Source organism: Amblyomma americanum, chromosome 1 (genome assembly GCF_052857255.1).
Source record: "Amblyomma americanum isolate KBUSLIRL-KWMA chromosome 1, ASM5285725v1, whole genome shotgun sequence".
NCBI classification, from domain to species: Eukaryota; Metazoa; Arthropoda; class Arachnida; order Ixodida; family Ixodidae; genus Amblyomma; species Amblyomma americanum.
In genome coordinates, this window is record NC_135497.1 from 433,634,395 (window position 1) to 433,648,152 (window position 13,758).

Here is a 13,758-nt window from a genome sequence, read left to right on the forward strand (position 1 = left end):
GACCTAATTTCTGAATTTCGCTCCATAGCAACCCATGCCATGGTTAAAACACATTAATAGAGGTTAAAGATCAGCAACCAAGGTGTGAAAAAAATTCGCGAGCACTGCCTCAGTATTCGACTTAAGAGTGTTAGCCACGAGAGCTTAAAGTTTTACATCCGTGTGCTCATATCCGGTATATTTGCTCGTTACATCAGTTAATAAATTTTATAAACGGGTGCATCACAACACGAAGAATCATTTGACAACATTCGGAACCTCTTAAGGCAAACGGTTCAACCGTAATTGTCGTCTGAAGGTCCTTGGAATGTAGGGTTTGGCGGCGGAAGTGTCGTCGGTGCGAATCCCACAAGTTTTGTTGGCTTCATCTCAAATAGCAGTTTTCTCCTCAGGAACATGCGAAGTCACCTGAGGCCACTTCGAACATTTTGCATAAACGGGTGGCACAAAAATTTTATGCTAATGGTGGTCCCTGAGGGGGCGTCCCAATTCGATAGCAGCTATACAGGCACGTATATAACGGATCAAAAGTATAGGAATCAATTCAAGCGCTACGTGCCCAATGTTGCCGTGTGATATATTGTGGTCACGTGGTAACTGTTTTGATCAGTTTGACCTTCATTACAGAGAGACGCGTCCTTCACAAACGTAAGTATTATGAGCTAACGCTCTTAAAGATCGCCATTTATTCGTACAAGACATCGGTCCGCTTCCGTGTGATGCTCTCAGCTTTGTGCACTGGGAAACTACATCTTAATTAGGGACCATTTTCGTGTAAAAATCGAGTTGAACGACTTTTTCAGGAACAAAATTACAGTGACAGCATCGGGCAAAGCCCTGTTTTACCGGAAAGCGAGGTGCCCATTCTGTATGGCACCGCGGAGGAACAGCAAATATAGTTGTAAGTCCTTTAAACTCTCAAAAAGAAAAACAAAATTTCGAAGCTCTAACTCGGTCAAAGACACCATCCACAATCTGACGCCCTCCACTATGGAGCACACGCGGTAAAGAAAAGTACATGCAGGCGCGGTTACAGCCTGTTTTGCACTGTGTATTCCAGGTAGAGGGAGAGACATGCCAGCGCCGTAGAGAACAGGAAGACTCGGGTAACGGCTGTAGAGGCGTTCCGGTATTAGTGAGAACTGCATAGCCTGGCGTCCCCTTGCGCGCACGTACAGGTATATGAACCTGCCAGAACGCTCTCATCTATCGGCGCGAGTGAAAATGAGTTACAGGCGACTGCAATGTGCCATTGACAACCGCAGAAATCGAGCTGTAAGTTTATTCAGTGCGGGATAATTACGCTGATACTCGAGCAAAAAAACCACTTAATCGCATTGGGGGAGTTACAATAGAGAAAATGGATGCTCGTTTAAAGAAAGAATAGAATACGAAATATCCTAAGTGCTGACTACGTCTTATTGTGGCATCCGAGATGAGCCAGTATACTTTCGTGCACCAGTCTAATGAACGCTGCACCATCCGCACTGATATACAGGCTCTTTACGTAAGTAATGACGTGGTCCATTACGATTTATCTATGTTATCACTTATTTTAAGATACGGACAAATATGCTCTCATTTCTCTCAGGAATAAAGTAATTTGCTGTGAAAAATTTTTATTCCCCAGCGTTTTCTCTGTATTCGATTAAGGGCGTTATGAATGTCTACCAAGAGTTTAAGTATTGTTCAGGTTTTTGTTCATTAATTAAGTAGCTTGAGAGCTGTGGGGTTATCCTTTTAACATATTCGCTCGACTAGAGAAAAATATAACATATTTTTCCGTATATAACCTCTGCGCCTGTCCATATCTCTTGCCAATGAGCGTACGGAGAGGGAGAGGGGAGGGGGAGGGGCGATATAAAAAGGAGGAGGCTGCTAATTGACCCAAAGTCACCCCCCCCCCTCTTGTCAGACTCAAATCTCGGCGCCTATGCTTTGTTTTCATAATAGGATGAAACTGAATGCTACTGGCTGATCAGCCGTCGCGCAGAGGGCAAAGGTGAGCGAAAACTGATGACAGCACGACACAGCAAAGCCGCTACTATCTTATTGCAGTCACTTTGCAAGAGAACAAAGGAGGTGCATATGACTTCCACATTGCCTAGCAGTGCCTTCAGAACGCGAGACGGAGAACAAAGGCGAAATTTTCAAGATAAACTCTACACTTTTCAGTTGCAAATAAAACATTTATTTCTGGCACTATGTATTTCCTTATACGCTGAAAAATATTGTCTATTCTCCGGACTAGAGCGCTGTTAACTTTACGTGCCGAACTCCAACTGGCCAGTCCAAGTCTTTTATTATTCGCGAATTATTCAGCGGCATGAAGAAGATAAGTTATTGGGCATCAGATGGTTTGCTTTGTAGACAAACCATGGTACTGCGACCGTAGGCATCAAGAAGGTTGCCATACATACTTTAGCACTATCTTGCGCAGCGTTCTATGCACCATCATTGAAAGAATTCACTGCATTTGATGGATTGTATGAGGTGTAGCAAAGCTTCTGTAGGAACTTCAAGCCTCGGAATAAATAGAAAGCAGGCAATGACAACTTTAAATTTTATTTAATTACTAGTGTCCCCCACATTTCCATAGAAAATGACTGTTCAGGAATTGAATCAAAAGCAGCAGTAAATGAACAGGCTTTTCCTTGCACAATCATTGCCCTAAGGAATAATAATCACACCTGGACGCAAGCTTTGAAGACGCCAAACACAATGATAAAAATAACCAGCAAAACTGCCACAGGTGGCGCCCTTTCAGGATGTACGGCAGCGCCTCCTGGGTGCGTGGAGCCAATGCGGGTCGCGCGGGGCATCACGAAGCTCTGCTGCGAGCACCCGCAGGGTCGGATGCCATCCTCGAGTGGCGACGGGTGGGCTTTTCTGTACTGATCGTTGCCAGTACGAAGCCGTCTACAGTCCCGGTGGCAGCCCTGCGCAGTGTGTTCTTCTCAGATATTAGAAGCGACAAAAACTGTGCAATGTTTATTCTATTTTCTCTCATACGAAAACCCCGAAAATAGTGTCACGCGTGAATGCGGTGATCACTGAACACAGAAACGCAGAATCCGACAACGTCTGCACCACAACTCAAGATAACTGACACCTCCGCTTCCTCTTCATCGAGACGGTACGTGCTTCAGGTCAGCGCTAAGCGAGAATGCGGAATGCACTGTGTCACTGGCCCCCGGAAAAAAAAGAGCATCGTCCCGATGCGTAGTCGGTGTGTTGAAAAAAAAAGTTCACCAAGGGAAGTTCACGTGTTGTGCGACCGTAAGTCCAGCTCTAGCGCTACCGCTCGTAGTAAGGCTTGAGGCGGACAACGTGTACCACCTCAGGGTGCTGGGAGTGCCGAGTCTTCTGAAAACCGTCAGATACGACCTCATAGTTCAGGTCTCCAAGTGGCCTGATGACTTTGTAAGGTCCAAAATACCGGCAGAGGAGCTTTTCGCTAAATCCGCGTCGGCGAATGGGAAACCAGACCCACACAAGGTCTCCTGATGAGTACCGAGCATCACGGCGTCGGAGGTTATAGTGTTGGGCATCTCGGCATTGTTGGTCGAGAATCCTCACCCTGGCCAGCTGACGAGCCTCTTCAGCGAGGTGCAGGATGGTGTGAAGATCCGCATTCGGGTGGATGTCGTCCACATGCGGTAACATGGTGTCTAGCATCGTGGTCACGTCGCGGCCGTAAACGAAACGGAACGGTGGCATGTTTGTCGTTTCCTGAACGGCCGTATTGTATGCAAAGGTGACGTATGGGAGCACTTCGTCCCAAGTTTTGTGCTGAACGTCGACATTCATGGAGAGCATGTCACCTAGCGTTTTGTTTAAGCGTTCCGTTAAACCGTTCGTCTGAGGGTGGTAGGATGTCGTCCTCCGGTGGTCTGTATGAGTGTGGAGTAAAATCTGCTGTAGGAGGTCGGCCATGAAAGCTGTACCCCTGTCGGTGATTAGGGTCTCCGGGGCACCGTGACTCAAAATGATCTGATGGATGAAAAATTTTGCTACGTCAAGGGCTGTGGCACTTGGCAGAGCTGATGTTTCTGCGCATCGGGTCAGATAGTCAGTTGCCGCGATGACCCACTTGTTTCCCGAATGAGAAAGAGGGAATGGGCCCAGCATGTCCATCCCGATCTGCTGGAAAGGCCGCGATGGTGGTGCTATAGGCTTCAAGAATTCAGCAGGTTTTGTTGAGGGCACTTTGCGACGCTGACAGCCTCGGCACGTTCTGACGTAGTGTGCAAGGTCCGACTGAAGGTGGGGTCAATAATACTTCTCTGATTCTTGCAAGCATGCGGGCTACACCCAAATGTCCAGAAGTCGGTTCATCGTGTGAAGCTTGAAGGATTTCGTCCCTTTGGCTCGTCGGTATAACAATAAGGTATTGCTGATTGTTTGCGGCGAAATTTTTCTTTACGAGGACCCCATGGCGAAGGCAGAGAGACGCTACCGAGCGCTTGAAAGCCTGCGGGACAGTCGGGCGGGTCCCGTCAAGAAACTCAATGAGGTCCTGAAGTTCTGGGTCGGCGTATTGTTTGTCAGCAAGACTCGTTGCACTGATCACATTTAAGGTGATGTCGTCGTCGTAGTTTCCGTCCTCCGTTGGGGATTCGACGGGGGCACGCGAGAGGCAATCGGCATCCGAGCGTTTCCGGCCGGATTTGTACGCCACTGTCATGTCGTATTCTTGGAGGCGCAGACTCCATCTGACAAGGCGGGCTGATGGATCTTTGAGGGTCGCAAGCCAACACAAGGCATGATGGTCCGTAACTACAGTAAAACGTTTTCCATAAAGGTACGGTCGAAATTTCGACCTCGCCCACACGGTCGCTAGACACTCTTTCTCAGTTGCTGAGTAGTTAGCTTCAGCGCGAGACAAAGAGCGGCTGGCGTAAGCGATGACTCGCTCTCGACTGCTGTGGATTTGAACCAGAACGGCACCCTGGCCTACGTTGCTTGCGTCAGTATGAAGCTCCGTATCTGCGTTTTCGTCGAAGTGAGCCAGAACTGGAGGTCCTTGCAGGTGGCGTTGAAGAGTTTCAAATGCTTGTGCTTGAGGGGCATCCCATGTGAAAGGCGTGTATGTCCTTGTCAAACGCGTCAGAGGCTCGGCGATTTGAGCGAAATCTTTCAAAAAGCGACGGTCGTAGGCACATATTCCTAGAAAGCGGCGGACTTCCGTTTGGCCCTGCGGTGGAGGGAAATTGGCAATAGCTTTGGTTTTGCCAGGGTCCGGCTGAACTCCCTAGCAACTGACGACGTCACCCAAGAACTTTAACTCAGTGTAAGCAAAGCGGAATTTCTCATTTTTTAACGTTAGCCCAGAAGACTTTATGGCTTGCAGCACAACTTCAAGGCGCCGATGGTGCTCCTCGAACGTTGGGGCGGGCACAACAACGTCATCAAGGTAGACGAGGCATGTCTGCCAATTCAGGTCTGCCAGAACTATGTCCATCAGCCGTTGCAACGTCGCGGGTGCAGAGCACAAACCAAATGGCATTGCCTTAAACTCATAGAGCCCGTCCGGGGTAATAAATGCGGTTTTTTCTCGGTCCCGTTCATCTACCTCGATTTGCCAATATCCTGATTTGAGGTCCATGGATGAGAAATATTTTGCATAGCAGAGGCGATTGAGAGCATTGTCGATTAGAGGAAGGGGATAAGCATCTTTTTTAGTTACTTTGTTTAGGCGACGGTAGTCCACACAAAACCGCAGTGTACCATCTTTTTTTCTTCACGAGGACGACAGGTGCCGCCCAGGGACTACGAGAGGGCTGAATGACGTCGTCTCGAAGCATCTCCTTAACTTGACGGCTGATTGCGGCGCGTTCCGTGGAAGACACGCGGTAAGGTGACTGTCTGTGAGGGTGCACGGCGTCATCTGTAATTATCCGATCCTTGGCCAAGTGTGTTCTTCCGACGCGGGAGGAAGTCGAGAAGGTATCGCCGTAGCGGTGGAGGAGATTTTCTACTTGACCTCTCTGCTGCGGCGAATGTGCGGTGTTAATGTCTTACTGGAAGTCGGGAACACCGGTGTGAACTTCTGTTGACGACACCATGGCAAGACTGGGCGCTCGTCGAATGTCGGCGATACCATGAACGTGGGCCACAGTAGTCCCAAGGCTAAGATGTTGGTGCTCACTGCCAAAATTCGTAAGCAGGACATCGGTTATTCCGTTTTCGAGGTAAACGACTCCTCTGGCGACAGCAAGGCAGCGGTCGAAAAGCATAATTGGTTTGATTTCGACGACACCTTCAAACTTTCGCAGCGTCTTCGCGCCGAGAGACCACAACGCTCGAACGGGGTGGAATGGTGACGTCATCAAGGATGGAAAGAGCCGCGGGACGTTCGAAAGCACTGTGGATTGCGTTCTCGGTGGAGAACGTCACTGACTTCGATTTAAAGTCAATGACCGCGCCATTTTCTGTCAAAAAATTCATTCCGAGGATTACGTCCCGGGAACACTGGTCGAGTACGACGAAGGTGGCCAGGTACGTGTCCTCTTCGATGGTTAATCGTGATGTGCACGTGCCAGCTGGGGTGATCAAATGACCCCCGGCAGTACGAAGCTGTGGGCCCGTCCAAGGTGTGGTCACCTCTTTAAGAGTCGCGGCAAAAGGTCCACTGATTACCGAGTAGTCGGCACCGGCGTCCACAAGTGCGGTGACGTCGGTACCGTCGATTGAAATGTTCAGAGCAGCAGTTGTAGTTGTACGGGAACGTCGCGGTGTCCGCTCACGACTGTGGTGCGGCACCAGGCGGTTTCGTTGCGGCGAAGAATTGATGCGGCGAGGCGTGTTATCGGTCTGGTGATCGTCGGTGCGTCGTATAAGCGGTCGGTCATGTTTGTGCAGCAGTGGATGATCTTGGACATGTCGCAGGTGAGCAACCTTGCCCCCAAAGGTTGCCGCTTCTAGTTTTCCCGACGGGGACTAGGAGACTTTCCACGCGAAGTGTCGGCGGAAAAACGTTGCGGAGACGAGAAACGACGTGGAGACGGCGACCGGGCATAGCAGTGTGGTGCTTCGGGTGTCGCGGCCAGGTAATCGCTTATTTCTGGAGGCCATTGACCACGCTGCAGTCGGGGCGCATCGACACGATATCCCTGCAGACCCATACGTCGGTAACGACAGTTGCGGTAGACATGACCGGGCCCGCCGCAGTGATAGCACAGATGGCGATAATCGGCGGTACGCCAGACGTCGCTCTTCCGAGGGAGAACCTGAGAAGGGTGAGGTGGGTGTGGTTGGCGGTGAATGTGGCCAGGTGTATCCGGGCGACTTGGAGGTGGCGGTGGACGGCGAACGGCTGCGCAGTATGTCATCATCTGGGGTGTTGTGTTTGGGTGAAGAGGGGCTGGCGGCGTCAGCGCCGGTTGGACCTCTTCACGAATAATGTCCGAAATGGAAGAAACTTGCGGCGACTCCGGGGCTGGAAAGAGCTTTTGAAGCTCTTCGCGTACGACGGTCCGGATGGTTTCCCGAAGGATGTCGTGGTTAGAAGCATCGACACCGCTGGTAGACATCAGCGACGGCGGACGCTCGTACTGTCTGGATCTCATGTCGAGCATCGTTTCCATCGTAGCGGCTTCGGAAAAAATTCGGCGACCATTTTGTGCGGGCTTCGAGCTAACCCAGCGAAGATCTGCTCCTTGATGCCCCTCATAAGAAAACGCAGCTTCTTTTCTTCGGACATCTTGGGATCAGCCCGGCGGAAGAGCTTCGCCATGTCCTCGAAGTAAACGAGGACGGTCTCGTTTGGTAGTTGGACGCTTGTCTGGAGGAGCAGCTCGGAACGTTCTTTCCTGAAGACGGTGGCAAAAGCATGCAAAACGTGAGTCTTGAAGGAGCCCCATGTTGTTATTGTGGCTTCTCGGTTCTCAAACCAAATACGAGCTGCACCCTCCAGTGAAAAAAACACGTGCTGCAGCTTCGAATCGTCAGCCCACCTTTTGTATTGGGCTATGCGCTCGAACTTCTCGAGCCAGTCCTCCGGGTCCTCACCTGGGAAACATTGAAAGGTGGGTGGTTCGCGTGGCTGCTGCAGCACGACAGACGGCAAAGGGATGGCATCCGGCATGCTGACGGGATTGTTTGTGGACACTGATGGTCGCGCTGAGGTCAGTTTCCTGGCGGTCGGACGACACTGCAGAGGCCCGAACTCTGGTTGCTGTCCTTGCAGCCGCCGGCTACTTTGATGGGTGGGCGCAACTTCGACTTTCAAGGTGTCAAGCGGGCTGGAGTCCCGGCTTCTTGGACGGGTCTTGAGCATGGGGTGCACTACCCAGCAAAACTCCACCAAAATGTCACGCGTGAATGCGGTGATCACTGAACACAGGAACGCAGGATCCGACGAACGTCTGGAAGGAAGGAAGGCCTCAGACGTTGCTGGCACATACCCACTACGGGGGAGTGGCCAAGACACACGCGGTTAATTACTGGATACAGGAAAGTTTTGACGGGAAAAGGAGTGGTAATAGTATGTAGTCTGAGAGATTGGAAGAGGGAAGGAAAGGGGTCCAGTTAACTTGGAGATCAAAGACGGGACAATTGCTTAATGTGCATAATAGTACACAATGCCTGTAATGTTGCAATGTCGTACTGACTGTGGGCGGGAGAAAGAAATTAGAATGGGAGTCGCTGCGTTTCTTGAAGAAAATTTTGCACAGCAGAGCGCACCCTCCTGTCGCTTCGTCCAATCAAAGAAGCGCCAATGGAAAGAATCACCGCGGAAGACAAAGGCAAGCCCAGTTGATGAAATAGATTTTGCAAAAGACGCTTCCTCAAATGAGAAAAGCGGCGGCAGAACAGCAGGAAGTGATCTATTGTCTCAAGTTCGACACAAAAAGGGCACAGTGGGGAAACTGCCAGGCCAGATCTGTGAAGGTAGAAATTTAGAAGGGGAACCCGGCAACGCAAGCGCGTGAAAGAGACCTCTAGTCTGCGTGAGCGCCAGTCTTTGCTACTCCAAGGATGCAGAAGATGCTGATATTCGGGAGATGATGTAAGAGCTGAGGCAGCAAAGTCCTGAAATATTGAGTAGCTGCGAAACCTCACCGCAGCTGTATATGCACACGATGGCAGGACAGCAACAATTGGGCCGCTGAGAGAGGCTCTTGCTAAGGAATCTGCAACCTCATTTAAGTGAAAGCCCATGTGACCGGGTACCCAAAGCAACCTTACCGAATTTAGATGGAGAGGAATCAAGAACTGAAAGAGGCGTAATGGCCGAGAGTCAGTGGGTGAGGATAAGGAAGAGCAAATGGACAGAGAGTCTGTCATAACCACGACCTGGGAAACGGTAGATTCTAATTTTTGTAAGGCTAAGATTACTGCTAATAATTCAGCCAGAAAAATTGGAGTGAAGTCAGGAAGACGGACACGAAAAGACCAATCCAGTGAAGGCGAAAAAATTCCCACACCTGCCTTTTCGCGATCCTGCGAGGCATCGGTAGCAATAAGAACATGAGAGGGAAAGGACCTTAGGTGGTCCTGCAATAGACCCTGAAGAAGCGGGAAGGGCTGCAGCTTTGCATTCGATGGGAAAATGTAATCGAATTCAATCTGGACAGATGAGGAGTTGTTATATATTTGGCGGACATCTGTGAAATGAATATTTATGCAATCGAGGAGGGACTGCACGTAACATATCTGCGGGGTATGAAATCGAGACCATGCGGCACTAAAAAAGGTGGAAGGTTGACTAAGAAAGATTATACTGGAAGCGTGAAGAGGTGAGTCGCACAATTTTAAAAATGTTTGAAGTGTTAAAAGGCGAAACCTAGCTGATAACGAAGGCATTCGCGCCTCAAGGTGCAGAACAGCATTGGCGACATATTATGGAAGCCCCAGACAAAGGCGCAACGCCTCACGCTCCAAAAACACAAGAGGGCGAAGTTTATAGGCAGGAGCTCCTGAGAATAAAACACACCCGAACTCCAAAATTGGGCGGACGTACATTTTATAAATCATCAGAAGCGTATGCCTTCTCATGCCTGACCTAGCACTACAAAGCCTGCGCAGGATGCTAATGGCCCGAACTCCTTTTGCAGAAACTCTCTCAATGTGTGGCCGCCAGGGGAGAGTAGAGTCGTATATTACACCGAGATACTTCACCGTCTGAACTTGAGGTATTATGTTATTTCTATAGACCAGGCAGATATTTACTGGAACAGAAACTGGAAATACTAACAATGAGAATTTCTTCACATTAAGGGATAGATGAATTCTTCCTAGCCAGTTGTCAAGAACATTGAGGGAATTTTGCAGGGTTTGATAAAGAGTGTGAATGTCACCTGCTGATGCAAAAAATGCAATATCGTCGGCGTACACATAAGTTTTCACATTTTGAATGCATGAAATTGAGCTTAGAAAAATGTTAAAAAGAACAGGTGAGAGAACTGATCCTTTCGGAACACCTCTTGTCTGTGGAAATCTTGAGGAAACACCATTTTGGCAGCAGTAAAATTCTCTATTTTCCAAAAAAACACAAATACAGGCTACAAAATAGCTTGGGAAGTTGAGTTCCTGTAATCTTAGTAATAGAGTCGAGTGCTCCACGCTGTCGTATGCTTTACTGACATCCAAGGTGACAAGCGCAGCAAACTTTTTTCTATTGCGAGCTAATTTAATACGACTCTCAAGGTCAGTATGAGCACACCAAATTGAACAACCCGCCCTGAAACCAATTTGGCATAGATTCAATACAGCATTTTCTGAAATGAATGACATGACACGGCTGAGAAGGACCCTTTCCACCAATTTCACAAGGTTCGATGTTAACGAAATAGGGCGTATATTGTCTAAACTTAAGCCATCCTCTTCCTTTTTTAGCAGTGGAACTATTTAATCAAGACGCCACTCATGCGGTATCCAAGGACCTTTAATAGAATGGTTAATTAGAGCCAACAGGTCTGCAGGAGATTCATTGAACAATGTTTTGATCATAGATGAATTGACCTTATCGGGGCCAGGAGCCGCTGGGGATAAGCGCAGAACAATTTGCGACAGCTCAGGCATAGAGACCTCAGTGAAATCACTTGAGGTGCATGTGAATATAGTAGGAGAAGGTAAAGCAGATGTAAAGCGAAGCTCTAGGCCACACGCAATATCCTCTAAGGCCTTTGCGATGTCAGCACAAGACTGAACAAGGGATTCAATGTTGGCATCCGGAGGAATCACCTTGTTGCGCCTCATGAAATTAAACAAAGCTCGTTTGTTTCCTGATTGGGAAAGGAAATCATAATGATTTGTATTATACTCCTCCTTTGCATGGGCGACAGTGCGCTTAAATGTTGCTGCAACATACTTATAATCCAGCCAATTTTTTGGGCATTGATAGATGAGAAGTTTCCTCCAAGCTGCTTTCCGTCGTCTATATGCACGCGTGCACTCAGCATTCCACCAATTGTTCGCGATTGCACTCTTTGTTCTCTTAAGCAAAAATTCAGACTTTTGCCTTGCATGGTCCAGTACTGAGCATAGATGTGCAGCCTTGCTTTCGGCACTTCTCTGAGCGCGAGCGTCTGAAGTGATTTGGAGGGCTGATTTTAGCGTGTGTTTAAAGCAATTGTAATTTATGAACGTGCGCTGAAGTCGCTCAGGAAGAGTTAATTTACACGCCATCTTGAAACTAATCGGTAGATGATCACTGTTTGTTGCACAGTCAACAGGCGCCCAAGACATAACAGAGACTCCTGGGGAGGAAAAAGTTAAATCCAAGGCAGAGCGGCATTGACTGCGAACAAACGTAGGCAATCCGGAATTGTTGCAGATCAAGTTGTTGCCAGAAGCCCAATCAAATAGTCTAGAACCAAAGCTGTCTGTTTTAAACCCCCAAGTTACATGGTGCGAATTGAAGTCGCCAAGTAATAGAACCTGAGATCGGCTACGAGACATTTGTGAGTCAAGGGGCCGAGTGTCACGCACACCAAACGGGAAATATGCATTAGCTTCCATAAAGGGCTGTTGACCTGGGACACTGAGGTCAACCGCAAGGATTTCACATTCATTGTCCGCATATTGAAAAGAAATGTATGCCCTGTGGCAAAACTTTGTAGATATGAGCACTAACAACCCTCCCCCTCGTGATAACCGGTCAAGCAGGAACGGATGGTAATCCTTGAGATGATAATTGAAATTTGAAGTTAGCCATGTTTCCTGTAAAACAACTAAATCTGGTAGAAGCTGATTGCATAGGCAATTTAAATCTGTTGAAGCGGAGAATATAGATCGACAATTCCACTGGAGTACACTTAAGAACCCTATCTTGACGGAAGTGCCGCAGCCGCGACTGCCTTTTCTAGAATCCTGGTCTTAGCGTTTTGACTTGCGTTACTTTTCTTTGTCTTTGACTGGGGGCAAGATGAACCTGCAATATTCAGAGGAGACCCACTTCGTTTCTGGGCGCGGAGATCAGTCTCCATGTCCATACAATCCATAGAGGATGCGTCCATAACGCTAAGCGAAGGAGAGGTATTTTGTTGCTCACATTTTTTTTTGGCCCTGTGGAGCGGAATCGATTACTACAGACGGAGGGGTAGCTTCTGAAGCCAAAGACGACAAGAGCGGAGCGGTGGACGCCTGCAGAAGAATGGTCATCTGTGCAGCTATGACCTGCGAAATGCACGTGGACACAGTTTTCATAATGCGATTCATTGCATTTTCCACAGCTTTCTCAACTGCCGCTGTAATAGCCTGGGACCAACAAGAATTCATTATGGGTGGGCATTGGGCGGCCACACTAGAGTAGCCTGAGGCTATCTCCTTGACTGCGGCAAAAGCCTCTCTCCGCGTGCATCTGCGCTTGTCTATAAGCTCGAGCACCTGAACTTCTTGTGCTCGTGCAGGACAGTCAGGCGAATCAGCAGGGTGAGCACCGCTACACAAACAACATTTCTCTTGCTGTTAAGGACATTCCTCTCTGCAATGACGTTCCCCACAGGCACAGCAGCGTAAGGCCGATTTGCAGGTTTTGCCGCTCTGGCCAAATCGCCAGCAGTTTTGACAGTGAAGGGGATGAGACTTAAAGGCATCTACTCGAAAAACCAATGGCCACACCTTAATCTCTGACGGTCAAAATATTCCTGCAAATGTGGCAATGACGGACTCCGTAGGAATTTTTCCCCCGTCAACCATCCTGCTGCATCGATGGACAGCAATCACTCCCGCAGGCGAGAGGTTCTCAAGCGTTGCCGCAGGGCTCAATCGAGAGTCGACCCCTCGAACCAAGCCCTTGGAACATGCTAGATGAGGCGGAATGAATGCGCTCACCGGGTGGTTGGCGAATGACGTACACTTCAGCAGGTCTTCAATACAGGCTTTATCCGGCGACCTACACAAAATACCACCCCTGCCGAACTGCCGGACGTCGGTAACGTGCATGAAATGCTGCGATGTGGTCCTAAGAGCCGCCTGCACGCCCTCCGGGTTGTTCAGTCGGATAGCGCCTCCATCGGAAGGCACTAATGCGACTGGAATGCTTGAAACACCGCTGCGAAAAAAGAAGTCATTTGGGAGCTGGTCTTTAGGAAGAGATGCCGACCAAGGGGAAAACCCCCTGGCCAGGAGAAGAAGTATACATTAAGCTCTCGTCCCGCACCCAATAATCACCCCAGAACAGGAGATAACAGGCACAGACAGAAAGGAAAAATTTAGCAAGCTAGAGCAACACCGCCAGGTACTTAGCCACTGCCCCACAGCCTGGGTTGCTGAGCCACGTCAACAGAACAGCGACCAGCGATCGAAGAG

General features: G+C 49.0%; 1 long non-coding RNA gene across 6 annotated transcripts in view; it reads right to left on the reverse strand.

The window, feature by feature from the left end:
• The window catches only part of LOC144115892 (uncharacterized), a 256,236-nt gene that overhangs the window by 184,306 nt on the left and 58,172 nt on the right, over nucleotides 1-13,758 (reverse strand). For 2 of the 6 annotated variants that reach the window (XR_013311599.1, XR_013311593.1), the window contains 2 exons: nucleotides 13,282-13,501; nucleotides 8,014-8,369 (listed from right to left, as the gene is read on the reverse strand). The exons of 2 other annotated variants lie outside the window; for them this stretch is intronic. This is a non-coding gene — a long non-coding RNA (uncharacterized LOC144115892). Of the gene's footprint in view, nucleotides 1-2,496; nucleotides 2,940-8,013; nucleotides 8,370-12,396; nucleotides 12,625-13,281; nucleotides 13,502-13,758 lie in introns of those variants that run through there. 2 more of the 6 variants (XR_013311595.1, XR_013311597.1) reach the window with 2 other exon arrangements.